Raw genomic sequence first — 13,620 nt, forward strand, 5'->3', positions numbered from 1 at the left:
TCACTACCTTGAGGCTGTTTTTAGGAAGGTCCTCAGGAAGCCATGGAGGTTACTGCTCCACTGGTGGGGAGGGAGGACTACTAGCAGGGCAACTCATATGCAACCAGTTTCCTCAGCACGTGGACAGAGAGCTTGGCTGCTGTGCATGTTCCATCAGTGCATGTTCCATCCATTTTCCAGCGATTGGAATGTTAAGTATGACTGTTTAATTGAAACTGAAATGAAAAATTGCTAAAGGTTTATTGCAGAAAGTTTAACATGCTGCTTTGCCATGGGGCTGTATTAAAGCCAAGTAGAGCACACTGAGCTCTTTCTAAGTTGATGATTAACTAACTGTTGTTCTCTGGTAGTTAACATGTGAGTGTTGTAACTTTAGATCACGTGATGAAGGTATTGAGTTGCAAATCTCCATTTTGAAAGGGACTTGCCTTTAGTCTTTGTCTCCCAAACTCAATCAAGTGAAACTCTCCTGAAGGGAGAGTAAGCAGCCTAAGGCCAATAAAGGCAGGAATGCAGGCTGTGGATAGAGAGACAGAGACCTTTCATACTTTCTAAGATGCTGAGCCTGTGCTGGACAGCACAAGTCACTGTACAGGTATTTTTATGTACATTTGATGTTTTCATTCTGTTATGAAGAAAGTTTTCTAGTAAAATTTAAATAATATCTTTATGGACCTGGAAAATGCTTTATTTCCAAAAGGAGTCCGGTCCTATGCTTCCAGTTGCTCCAAATTGCACAATATTAATATCTGCAACAGGTGACAGGTAAAACTGAGTGTGTTGAAGGAGTGTTATGGGTAGCCCTCCATGTTTCCATGACACATCCTCTGGAATGGCACAGAGATATATGCCAGCCTTGGGATGGTGCAGAGGCAGGAGGGAAGAAGGAATGGCTGCCCGCTCACCTCCCACCCTGGCTGCAGCAAACTGGTGGGGCAATGGATGTGGCTGTGGCTCTACCAGCAGCTCTTCCTTCACCACAGTGACTCTTAGGCACACTCTGCCCACCTAATAACCCATCTTTAAAATGCAGAGAAGAAACATGTCACAGAAGATAAAAGAGACTCAAATCAAGGGATTGGTAAAACATCTATGCTCAGCAGGTTGAAAGCCTAGCTGAAAAATAATGTCCTTGAGGAGGCTTTTAATCACATAAGCAAAGAGGGGGCACTTCTATATTCCCTGCCTATTGATGGCAGGCAGGCAGGCAGGCAGGCAGGCAGGCAGGCAGGCAGGCACCTAACTCTTTTCGGTGCCAACTCAAAACATCTTTGTTTAGGCAAGCCTATTCAGACATATAGAAGCTGCCAAATGCTTTCATCAGGTTTTGGCTTATTGCCGATTTTAATTATTGTTGATTATTTTAAATATTTGTTTTTGTATGTTTTTACTGATAATTTTATTTATTCATAATTCTATTTATTTACTGCATCTATATACCACTTCTCTCTCTCTCCAAAGGGGCTCAAGATGGCCTACATGGTCCTCCACCTCCTCATTTAATCCCCACAATAACCTTGTGAGGTAGGTTAGGCTGAGAAGCAATGACTGGTCCAAAGTCACCCAGTGAGCCTCAGGGCCAAGTGGGGATTTGAAGCCTGGTCTCCCAGGTCCTAGTCTGACACTGCGCCACACTTTCTGTAAGCTGCTCTGATGTTTTATGACCATCCAGGTTAGGGCTGGGAGGTGCCATATTGTGTGGAGACAGGGCCTTCATGTCATCTTTACCTTTTCTTGATTCACATTTAAGGGAAACATAGTAGCCCTTAGATAGTTTTCCCACTTCCTCTTGTTCCTGTACATATTGTAAGCATACAAGCAGAGGTCCCAATGAATTCTGTTATTTTTCCATGCGGATGTAAGATTGCTAGGATGATATGGGAAGGGGGTGCTATTCTATCTTTAATAATTACCTTAAAGGAACATTAAAATAGGTGTGGCTCTTTCACCCCTGCACTGTGATGGGAAAGCCATGCCTAATGTATTTCTCAATTCTATGCAACTCTGAAAAATACAGGATATCTAAAAGTTACAACATTGCAATTTGTCTCCATTTAAATCAAAATCAGGAGAGAAATTTATTTTTCCCCTTATAGTTGGCAGCAAAGCCTCCCAGGTGCATGCCAGATGTCCCTAATTTAATTGCTCCCCCCCCCAAAGAGTCTATCTCCACAGGAGGCTACTACAGCTTCCTATAAACTCTAGGACAATATACTATAGCTCTACAGTGTTTCTAACATTTGAATTCTTTTTCTAGAAAGCTGAGAGAAACCTGTCATATGTTTCTGAGAGCTGTCAGTGAAGATTTCGAGTCAAGTGACGCTACCACTAGTTTCCCGTTGAGGAGTTGATTGATCAAGTGGGAATCAGGGTTCACATTTGGAGAAGTGGGTACCTTGTGCTGAGAGTTAAGGTGAATCATTGGCACATGACAGCATAGGTATACTTAATTGGATGTCTTTCAGAAAGTGTGAAGAGATGAAGAAACTTTCAGTAGATGTTCTTCCTCAAGGTGGCTTAATGAGGATTTCTGTTGGCAGGCAGCAGGTTAGGGTATCTTATTAGTGTGAGGAAACGTGAGATGATTTCAATCTCAGAAGGAAAGGGTCAGCCATTTTCAGTTTTGTTCAGTCCACCCACTCAATGCCCCAGCACCCTTCCAAGGAGAGAGATAGCTGTCAGTTGGTCAAGTAGACAATCAAGTAGACATGTTCTGTCAAGTGATGTCAGAATTGGGAGTGCTCTCTCTGTCTTTTTTTTGTTGCAGCTTCCCTAGTTTTCTAGCTGTGGAAATGAGAACTGGTCCCAGAAACCTCATCACAAAATGACGCTGACATTGGTGTGGTAGATCCATGATGGTTTTCTTTCCTGGGGGTAGGGGGTAACAGAATGTTCATTTGAATGAATTATAAACAAGTAGCGGGCATCAAAAACGGGGCAAGACTCAACAGTATAGAATCACAGAATCATAGAAGTAGGATCATCTCATCTAACCCTATGCAGTTCAGGAATCACAGCTAAAGAATCACTGACAGATTTAGGGCAAGTCACATAACGCATAGATATTTTCTCCAACACCTTACCATTGATCCTCAGTGGCCCCACCCCCTGCAACTGCCACCTTATTCTGCTTTGCTTTGGTAGTGGCAAACATCAGGTGGAAGTACCTTCCAAGAGTAGAGACCTCCATGCATGGAGGGCCATTGCCTGTTTTGGAGCATTTATTGCAGCCTCTGTGCCCTATCCCATGCTGCTCTGGAGAAGCTTTGGGGTCATGGAAGGGACTGTCAGTGGTGGGGCTTGCAAGGAGAGGAGAGCATGGGGATGCTCCGCTTTGCCAAGTTTATTTCTGGTCACGGTTCCTTGTATCCAACTTGTCAACACTGTGGTGGTTATGCTTTTTGTAAAATGTTTTAATGGTGCCAGAGGACCCCACTATTTTTAAAAGAATGTAGGCTATACACAACAACCCTTTAAGATCTTTTTTTTAATTATCTGAATCCTCTTCACCCAAGATATGCAACCATTGTGTATGCTTATGTTCCTGTCATATAGCAGAACCAACTACATATATTTAACTCCCACAGATCACACATTTCAGAGCACAATGGTGACACAATAAGCAAGAGGGAAGCAACAGCAGATAACACAAGACATTGAGCCAACCTGAAGAGCACAAGTCGAATCACAGACATATAACATATCAGTGATGAATCAATACATTCCTGTACCCATTTCAACAAAGAAACAAACTCCTCAAAGAACCACATGCCAACAATCTGAAAACAGAAACTGAAACGGTATCTCTCGAATATGGCACAAAGGAGACAATTGAAGCAAGAGACAAATACACAGCATTTAAATGCTATTTAAATATTTAAAGATGGTTTTAAAAAATATTTACAGATTAATGTGAAAGTGGAGCCGAACAGAATGTGAAAAAACTTGCAAAAGTACTGTAAAAAATAGGCAGATCTGCTGATCCGAGTTTCATTTAGCTACTAAAGCTAAGACCCTTTGATAGAGCTGTGCTTCAAGAATGTGTTTCGCCCTTTTGTGAAACTATCTAGCTTGCTAGCTATCACTATCAGATCTTGGGGAAGTGGATTCCATAAACTGATTATGCATCGTGTGTCCTGAACTTGCTGCCACTCAATTTTATTTGGTGACCCTATATTCTAGCATTATGAGAGAAGGAGAACAAATGTAGAGGGGGCAGGAAGGTTGTTTTGACAGCTCTAGTGTCAATATGCATTTCATATCTTAGTATTTTATGGATGAAAGCAATGTCTTTCAACTTTGAGCAAGGAAATATCAAAGAAACAGAAGATTTGAGAGTTCCCAAGTGTGGAAGAAGCACAATTAGGAGCAGCATTAGAGTCTCTTACCTGCTAACAACTCTGGAAACTCTTACTTTTCCTCTTTCATTTGCCGATATTTTCTTCAGAAATACCATATCAATGTAATTATGACACTTCTAAAACCACCGAAGCTCAACTGCGACGTACCTAGTAATCATGTCATGAGAAGCTTTGCCTCTTCATTCTCCATAGCGTTACACAACAAAAGGTTTAGTCCAGCCAATTACCACTGAGAAAATCGGGTGAGACTTCTCCTAGATTTAAATGAAACCTTTATTCATACACTTGTGGTCAAATTTATTGTCCAAATGTTGATGGACTACAACTCCCATGACCCCCACTCACCTGGGGGGGGGGTTTGCCACATTTTAATGTGAAGCTACATAACCTTCACTTTCCATAAAAACACGTAAACCGAAAAGCAGCCATTCATTAATGTTCACACTGCTGTGAATTTTGCAACGCAGTTTCCCAACCAAAGAATGTGTGCAAAGGAGTATAAATGCATATTTTGGTGAAAACAACATGGAAAAATACATTCTATTAAGGAAAATTGCTTCTAAAATGAGTATATTAAGCAACACTGCATACAAAAAAAAAGGTGTGTATTAGGAGAAACATACACTAAAAGGGTTAGCAATATTGCAAAGCAATATAGAAATGTGGAGGACTGAACTTGGATAAATGACAAATTCATCCATTCCTAACCCCAATCAACATGGCCAGTGATCAGGGATGATGGGAGTTGGAGCCCAGCAACATATGGATGACACCAGGCTGGATGACACTAGTCTGGCATAATGTTATGATATTGCTATAATTTACTTTGATCTTCAGTCACAAATCAGGACCTTGTAAGTGGTGTGTGGATGTGTGTGTAGGTTACCAAGCTGTTGTGTTGTAACTTTCCCATTACTGTGACAGAAAGAAATGCTTTCCTTTCTGAAATCTTTAGCCATCAGGAATTGGGGAGAAATTATGCCCTCCCCAAAATCTTTATTTCCACTCCCTCGGTGTTGCAATTAAGTCTGAGAAAGAGGCCAAGGCAGCACACTCAGACCTTCCCAAGAGAACCTCTCTGTGCTCTTTTCTTGCTTTCCGTGTCCTGGCTCCTTGTGTCGTAGTGATAATCTCTGTCGTTTTGTTGAATCTTCACAATAAATGGCCTTTGAGATTGATTAAAAACCCTCTGCTCAGTTCTGGCTCAGCATCGATTTCAACCGTTGCTGCTTCTAGCTTTATGTGCTGTACATCATAGAAATCAGAGATGGAAAAGACCTATTAGGTCCCATCTGGTTCGCCTCCCCTCCCTCCTCCTCTCTGCATGGGCCAGCAGTTTCTCCTTGCCCTGCCTGATAAATTCAACCCATCTCTCTCTAGTCTATCCTGAGCTGCCGTTTGTGGACATTATTCCAAACCCGTAAGGAAATGTCTGCATTGGTGGGCAGATTTGCTTTTGTGCTGCTATTTCTGGTGTCTTTGTTTATTTATATTTTGTTCCTCACAGGAAAGTTGAGCGCTTCCTTGTTGCCAAGCTGACTCCAGCTACAGATATGAAAGGTGCCTTCCCCCACTTCTTGCAAAGTGTTGAAGGATGCAAGGGAGGGGCATTTCTGTTCATGAGTGCGAATAAATCCTTGACCTACTACCACATCTGCTAAAACAGATTTTTGCAGGTTCATGCTGTGATTCAAAAACCTGCCAACACTGTTGGGTCAGAGATGACAGTGTTACCCAGAAGCATAAAAGGAAAGTATCCAAACTGGGGATCGGAAGATGGCTGAAGGTCCCGGTCCAAAGTTGCTTGTGCTGGTAGTAGGGCTTTCACTTCAACAGCATCCAGCCATCATGTTGGCTTCCCCAAAATGGGGTCCATGGGGTGGCTACTTGCACATCCTGAGAAGCAATTAAGCAGTAAATAACAAGTTAAAATTTAATTAAAAAGAGGACACAGATTTGTGTATCCTGATTTTTATGCATGAATCCAAATTCAGATAAATATAGGTTACGCTTCACTTTTTTCCATTCTGACGTCTTAAATAGCCCTACACAAGATTATCCAAAATATAGGAAATTCTTCTAAAAGTTAGGGACTAGCATCACCCTGGGCAGCAGATCCTTACCTTAATGAATTTACTTAAATTCACTCTTACATGGACATCTGCTTGGCTGACTTCAGTCATTTTAATAGCTTGTTCACAGATGCCAGAGCCAGAGGTTACTCATCTCTTGGGGAGCAAATTTGACCCCCCCAATCCTATGCCTCTTTACTTGGATGTAAGTACTACTTGGTCCAGTGGGGCTTACTCCCTGGTAAGCATGCATAAGATTTCAGTGTTAATGTGTGAGTATAGAATATAGTTAGTTCTCATTCTGGGACAAATTTGGTTTTGCGTGCATCAGCTGTGTGGATTTCAAAATAACTAATGCTGATTTATACGAATCTTGTCAAGATGGGCATCCATTCTGTAGCACGGGAAATTAGCAGGAGCAAATATAAAATGCTGCATGGGGTAAGTTTTATAACTGAGCTCAGAGGAAAGGATGCAAAAACTCAGCACCGGGTGGCAAGAATTCAGCATTCAATAACCCAAATTGGAAACAGACTGATATCTTCCAACATTTGATAGAAGGAAATTGGTGCACTTGGTTGTTAAATGAGCAAACCGTTTGTACATTAGTGAGAGAGCAAAGCGAACAAACAGGTTTTCCCCCAGGTGTTGAAGGCAAGGGAAAGAAACATCCGCAAGACAGAGGATTATTAAAATGTCAGCCTAAAAGTACAAATAGGATCCCTCTGACACATGATCTTTAAGATCAACCAAGTGCGGCTTAATAATGTACGTACTGTCAACTCACCATGCTTCTTGGAGGTGTAAGATGTAATCTTTACATGCAGGATGGTGATCAAATTGTTTAATTGAGAACAAACTCTAACACAGAAAAGCCCAAGCGAAAACTGCAGCTGCTCCCCACCCACACACCTAGGCTCCTGAGCTCCCAAGTTTGTGTAAATCCTGGCCTGGAACTACTCTGTTTAAAATATGGAGCAGAATCCCTAATGTTATAATATCTACAGGAAATATGTACGCCCTTTCTGTTAGTTCTGATATTTGTTGGATGACTATGGGTATATAAAATGGTCACTTTAAGCTTAGCACATTTTATAGCATAGATGCATTATGTTAAATCTCTGTTTCCCCATCCTGCAATAGTTTGGAGCATACATCTAAAATAATTAAATAGATGTTGTTACATCCAAGATGCAAGCAGGTTGTTTTATGCAAACTGCTTAAAGATGTTAACAATTAAGCAGTATACAAATCATGTGAAGTGAAAACAAAAATAAAGTAAATGAATTCCTTAAAGAGAAGGAACATGGGATTGGCGGAAATGACCGGCAGAATCCAAGACCAGGGGAAAGAGTCGGCGGAAGAAGATTGGAGGAAATTTAAAGATTATCTACAGAAATATTGCAAAATTAATGAAAGTTAGAATGATGTTGGACAGAAATTAAATGGTTACCAGCTGTAATGTAAAGGTGGAATAATAAGTTAAAATAAGTTACATCAATGTGGCAAGAAGGATTTTGCTGAATTAAGAATTTGAACTGGAATACAAAAGGGGGAGGTGAGAGGAGGTCCGGGATATAAGGTAATGGAAATAAGAATTGGGAATTATATTTGTTTTGTTTTCTCTTAAAATGTGTATTTTTGCTTTTTGTTTTGTTAATTGTGTTTCTTTGTGTATAAAATTGGAAAATCTTAATAAATATTAAAAAAAAATAAAGAGAAGGAACAGATTTAGGATCAGAACTTCAGCATTTAATTATTGGCTGGGTCTTTTGAGCTGTTTTGAATTTGAGGCTGGTAGGCGAAGGACTGTGGTTCAGTGGCAGAGCTCTGCTTTGCATGCAAAAGGTCACAGGTTCAATCCCTGGCAACTCCCTGTAGAGCAGGGAGAGATTCCTGTCTGAAATGCCGTAGGGCTGCTGCCAGTCAGTGCAGAGACCATACTGAGGCAGATCGATCAGTGGTCTGGCTCAGTCTAATACAACTTCCTGTGTTCTAGGGACTAAGTGAGGACTTCCAATCAATACAACAACAAAAGTGATTCTTTTTGTTAATGCTTAGTATTGTCTACACTGACTGGCAGGGGTCTTTTCAAGCCCTTCCTAGTGATGCTGGAGATTTAACCTGGAACCTTAATAATAATAATAATAATGATAATAATAATAATAATAATAATAATAATAATAATAATAATTTATTTATACCCCGCCCATCTGTGTTTCCCCAGCCACTCAGCTCCCAACAGAATATTAAAAACATGATAAAACATAATGATATTGGGAATAAACAACAGAGAAAAATGCATGAACAAGAATAAAATATTTCCTCCCTCTGGCCAGAACATGGGAAGTCCTCTTTAAATTATTTAATTTGAAATGTATAATTGGCTTTATTATTGGTGTTATGCTGTGGTATGATTTGGTATGTTATTAACTGGAATATTATTAATGAAAAATTAATAAAAATAATTAAAAAAACATGATAAAACATCAGATATTAAAAACTTCCCTAAACAGGGCTGCCTTCAGATGTCTTTTAAAAGTCAGTTGTTTGTTTCCTTGACATCTGATGGGAGGGCGTTCCACAGAGCGGGTGGCACTACCAAGAAGGCCCTCTGCCTGGTTCCCTGTAGCTTTGCTTCTAGCAGTGAGGGTGTTGAAATTGCAGTAGCCCGTGCACAGCGGAATGATGAGGAGTACGTGCCACATACTCTATATTACTTTATTTACACTTCAAAGCTGGTAGATTACAGAAAAACATCTTGCCTCTGCCGGAGCAGAGAAAGCATCCTCTCTCCTCTAAAGCACGGAGAGAACTCTGTGAGAACAGTGAAAAACAGGAAACCAGTGGACGTCACATCCAGTCTCCTTTCCCGTGAGAAACTCCAACAGCACAGACTGTGGAATGTAAACACCTGTCTCGTGACAAGCACTTCGCTGCACAGTGAAGAGAGCAGAAACCAACAGAGGGAACCATCAGAAGGCCCTCGGTGCTGGACCTCAGTGTCTGGGCAGAATGATGGGGGTGGAGATGCTCCTTCAGGTACACTGGGCCAAGGCCGTTTAGGGCTTTAAAGGTCAGCACCAACACTTTGAATTGTGCTCGGAAATGTACTGGGAGCCAATGTAGGTCTTTCAGGGCCAGTGTTATGTGGTCTCAGCGGCCACTCCCAGTCACCAGTCTAGCTGCCGCATTCTGGATTAGTTGTAGTTTCTGGGGCATCTTCAAAGGTAGCCCCATGTATAGCGCATTGCAGAAGTCCAAGCAGGAGATAACCAGAGCATGCACCACTCTGGCGAGACAGTCTGCAAGCTGGTAGGGTCTCAGCTGGCAGAAAGCAGATGCTCTGCCATTGGGCACAAGAATATCTTAGATCCATAATATGCATTATCAAGTTGGCTTGTTTTGCAGTGTTTCATTCATGTGTCCATGCACATCCAGAAACAAAGGGGGGTGGGGGGTGGGAATGATCTGAAGGAATGGACAGCTGCAGCATGCTATTCTACTGGTATAATTAAATCAAGGAAGTTGTTGCTGTTGTTAAATTTCTACCCTGCCCATCTGACCGGGTTGCCCCAGCCACTCTGGGTGTCTTCCAACAAATATAGTTAAAACTGGAATGCAGGAGGAATGGCTGGAGGAACAGAATGGGAAAAATCTGCTCATCCCTGATTATTGGCTTTCATTTTCACATGGAGTTATGAGGAGAACCTTGTTTCAGGCTAACATATTGGCTGAAGATCCAATGCTGTTTTTATTAGCAGCCTGTGAAATGCTTTCCAGAATTACCAAGTCTGGATGTGACATTTTTCTTCTTCTTCATTTACATGGCATTATAACAGATTCAACTTAATAAATTAAATTTGACAGATGATTAGTCCATAATGTGGTGCAATCACTTCTGGTATTTGAAAGAAAAATGGAAAATGGACAGGGTATTTAACTCTGACAGATCTGCTGTGTTTATGATGGGCAATGCCTTTAGCCTCAAAGACATTAGGACATCAGGAAGGATGCACAGAATAATTATATCTCCATTCCCAGATAAGGGTCTAGTGAACAAAGCTGGTGGCTGGAACGATAAAAAAGAGACCTGGAGCAGAATGAAAGAAGATTCTTCTGAAAGAATATTCTTATGAGGGTGTGGTTGTGGGTTGATCCTGATGTTCCTAATCAAGTCCTGATTCCCAACATCTTGTGAATAATATTAATTTTCAAAGGACTTTTTACTTTACAGGAATGTACATTTGTTCTAAGATTTATATATGCATTTTTTAAAAAAGCTACCCAAGCAGCATATATCATTCTACTTTGGGATGAGAACCAGACTATTATACTAATAACTAGTCTTAAGCTAAAACACCGCAATGTTGTCTGGAACACACTAGAAACAGAAATGGAAGAATCAAAAATTTACATGGGTTTAACCATTGTGGTGTAGTGGTTAGAATGTAGGGTTAGGACCTTGGAGACCAGAGTTCAAATACCTGCTCAGCCATGAAGCTACCTGGATGACCTTGGGCCTGTCACCATATCTCGAGTTCCTTGGAGGAAAAGGTGGCATAGAAATGTAACAATAAATAAATAAAATTGCGGTAAATTACTGTGTAGCAGGTGCAGTACTGTCACTGTGGCTATGGGAGAAGTACTACTTAATGATGTGAAGCCCTCCATCACAGGCTCAGGTGTGTGTGTGTATGTAAATAAACCATATATCCTAAAGACACCACAGTCTCCACTCTGCCTCATTCCAAAAGGAACCGTGAACCCTGGGCAAGCGCCTGGAACCCCTGGAATCTTGCGCAGCTTGGAGATTGGGGCAGTGCGCAAAATTATTTTATTGGTTTTTTTATGACATTGGTTGCAAATCATTTTATGAACCGAAAGAACATAAGAAGAGTCCTGTTGGATCAGGTCACTGGCCCATCTAGTCCAGTAGTGGCCCATGGGAAGTCTGCCAGCAGAACCTGAGTGCAACAGCACTCGGTCCACCTGCAGTCCCCAGCAGCTGGTTTTCAGAGGTATACTGGCTCCAGCCATGGGTGCAGAATACAACCGTCATGGCTGGTAGCTATTGAAAGCCTTATCCTCTATGAATTTGTCTAATCCTCTTTTAAAGCCATCCAAGTTGGTGACCATCACTAGCTCTTGTGGGGGCAAATTCCATAGTTTAACTATGAGCCCATTGGGTGTCTCTTGATCCAATTTCCCCATGCCATTCTGAATGTTATGCTTGTCTATCGTGTCCCCTCTTACTTGATTTTTTTTTCTCAACTAAAAAGTCCCAAATGTTCTAACCTTTCTTCATAGGGCAATGGCCCCATCCCCTTGATCATTTCGGGTTCCGTGCCCTTTTCCAAACCTTTCAAAAACAATCCATCTCTATTTGGATGTAATATGTGGGGTATGAGTACTTCTTATAAACTATAAATAAACACTCTGTCTCTCAGCTACCCACCTCCCTAAGCAATTGCCTAGTCACTTCCATGGAAACATTCCTTCTCCATATATCCATGCATGCATGGTGGCATGCATTCAAAATCTGGATGAATACAAACTGTAAACTCGCAAATAGCTCCTAATAATAATAATAAAATACTTATTCGATTCCTCTCCCCTTTAGATGAGTCTAGTTTTAGAAGAAACAATACAGACCATTTCTTTCCCAAATCAACCGAGTAAGGTTATTGTGTTAAGGCACGACCGGACACATCACCCATTGGTGCACCATGGTTATTTATGAACCCATCGATCAGTATGTTGAAAGCACAGTCTTGGAATAGTAGGAACTTTGAGCTTATGACTCCCAAGGAACATCAGTATTGAACTTCTTTTTCAGGGTTCGGGGAAAGGTTGGTGGTTGTGACAGCTGCTTTTGGGTTGGCAGGGAGAGTAAAAACAAGTGAAAGAACTTAGGTTTCTTTAGTTTCAAGTTGTTATTTAATGACTATTTCCAGCCTACTTGATCAGGATGCTGTCTATGAACATTTAATAATGAAACATTCAGTTTTGCTGCCAGAATGTATATTGATTTGTAGAAAAATCCAAGAAACTGAATAAATAAGAAAAGGTTGATCAACCTAAACTTTGCTGATTCCCAGTCTCTTCTCCAGAGAGTAAAGAACATCTAAATTTAAAGCATCAGATCTTTGTATATGTTGTACAAATTCCTTCCTTAACCTTACACTAAACACTTTGGCCGACAGAAGACTCTTGTAAGAATTCTGAGAGTCAACACTTGTTTATCAGATATGCTTAAAACACAAACCAAAGCATGGCAAAACTAAGAAAGAAAATGGCAAAAACAATGTAGAGATTTGATCCCATACTCCTGAGGATTACGGCTGAATCCGAACTCCCTTCGAGTCGGGCTGGATCAGTCAGAGGTGTCCCTCCCCCTGACCTGCTGTCCTCCACCTGTGGAGTGCTGTCAGTGCCACTCCACAAGTGTAATACTCCCCATTCTGCCAGCCAAACATGTGGGCAGAAGTACTGCCGACAGTAGGCTGCGGAAAGCCTCCAAATCAGGTGTTCCTGGTGTGGGGAGAGAGAGGGGTGAGCTAGCCTGGGATTCACTGGACTCTGAGCCAGCCACACTGCTGTCATTTAACATCATCAGACTCAACTGGGACTTGAACACTGCACCAGCTCCAGGCTGGCATAGTGACTTGCCTGCACCCACCTTCCACTCATAGCATGAGCAACATGGGATAACTCCACCACGCCCATCATACCACACCAATGCCCAGCAACTTGTCTAAGCAGAGGCATGCTACACTGGCCCTTAAGGGACTGCACTGACTGTCAATACATTTCCTGTCTGAATTGCAGGTCTTGCTGATAACTTACAATGCCCTAAATTTCTTACAGCTTAAATACTGGAAGGAGTGCCTGGGAGTTGAGATCTGTCAGGGAGACCCTTCTTAGCATGTCACCATGGACTGGTCATTCTCTCCAATAGCAAAAAGATAAGTTAGAGGGAATTAGGTAGAGGGCCTTCTCGGTAGTGGTGCCCACCCTGTGGAACACTCTCACATCAAATGTATCTATACAACCTTTAGAAGAAATCTGAAGGCAGCCCTCTATAGGGAAGTTATTTTAATGTTTAATGTTTTATTATGTTTTTATATACGTTGGGAGCCGCCCAGAATGGCTGGGCAACCCAGTCAGATGAGAGGGGTAAAAAT

At 41.5% G+C, this 13,620-nt stretch overlaps 1 long non-coding RNA gene across 1 annotated transcript in view; it reads right to left on the reverse strand.

Annotated features, from left to right (window-relative positions):
- The window catches only part of LOC307209492, a 15,847-nt gene extending 8,405 nt beyond the window's left edge, over positions 1-7,442 (reverse strand). The window contains exons 1-2 of the long non-coding RNA XR_013835610.1: positions 7,221-7,442; positions 4,509-4,615 (exon numbers count right to left, since the gene is read on the reverse strand). This is a non-coding gene — a long non-coding RNA (uncharacterized lncRNA). The remainder of the gene's footprint in view (positions 1-4,508; positions 4,616-7,220) is intronic.
- Positions 7,443-13,620: the final 6,178 nt, after the last annotated feature.

Source organism: Podarcis cretensis (assembly GCF_951804945.1).
Source record: "Podarcis cretensis genome assembly, chromosome: 2".
NCBI lineage: Eukaryota > Metazoa > Chordata > Lepidosauria > Squamata > Lacertidae > Podarcis > Podarcis cretensis.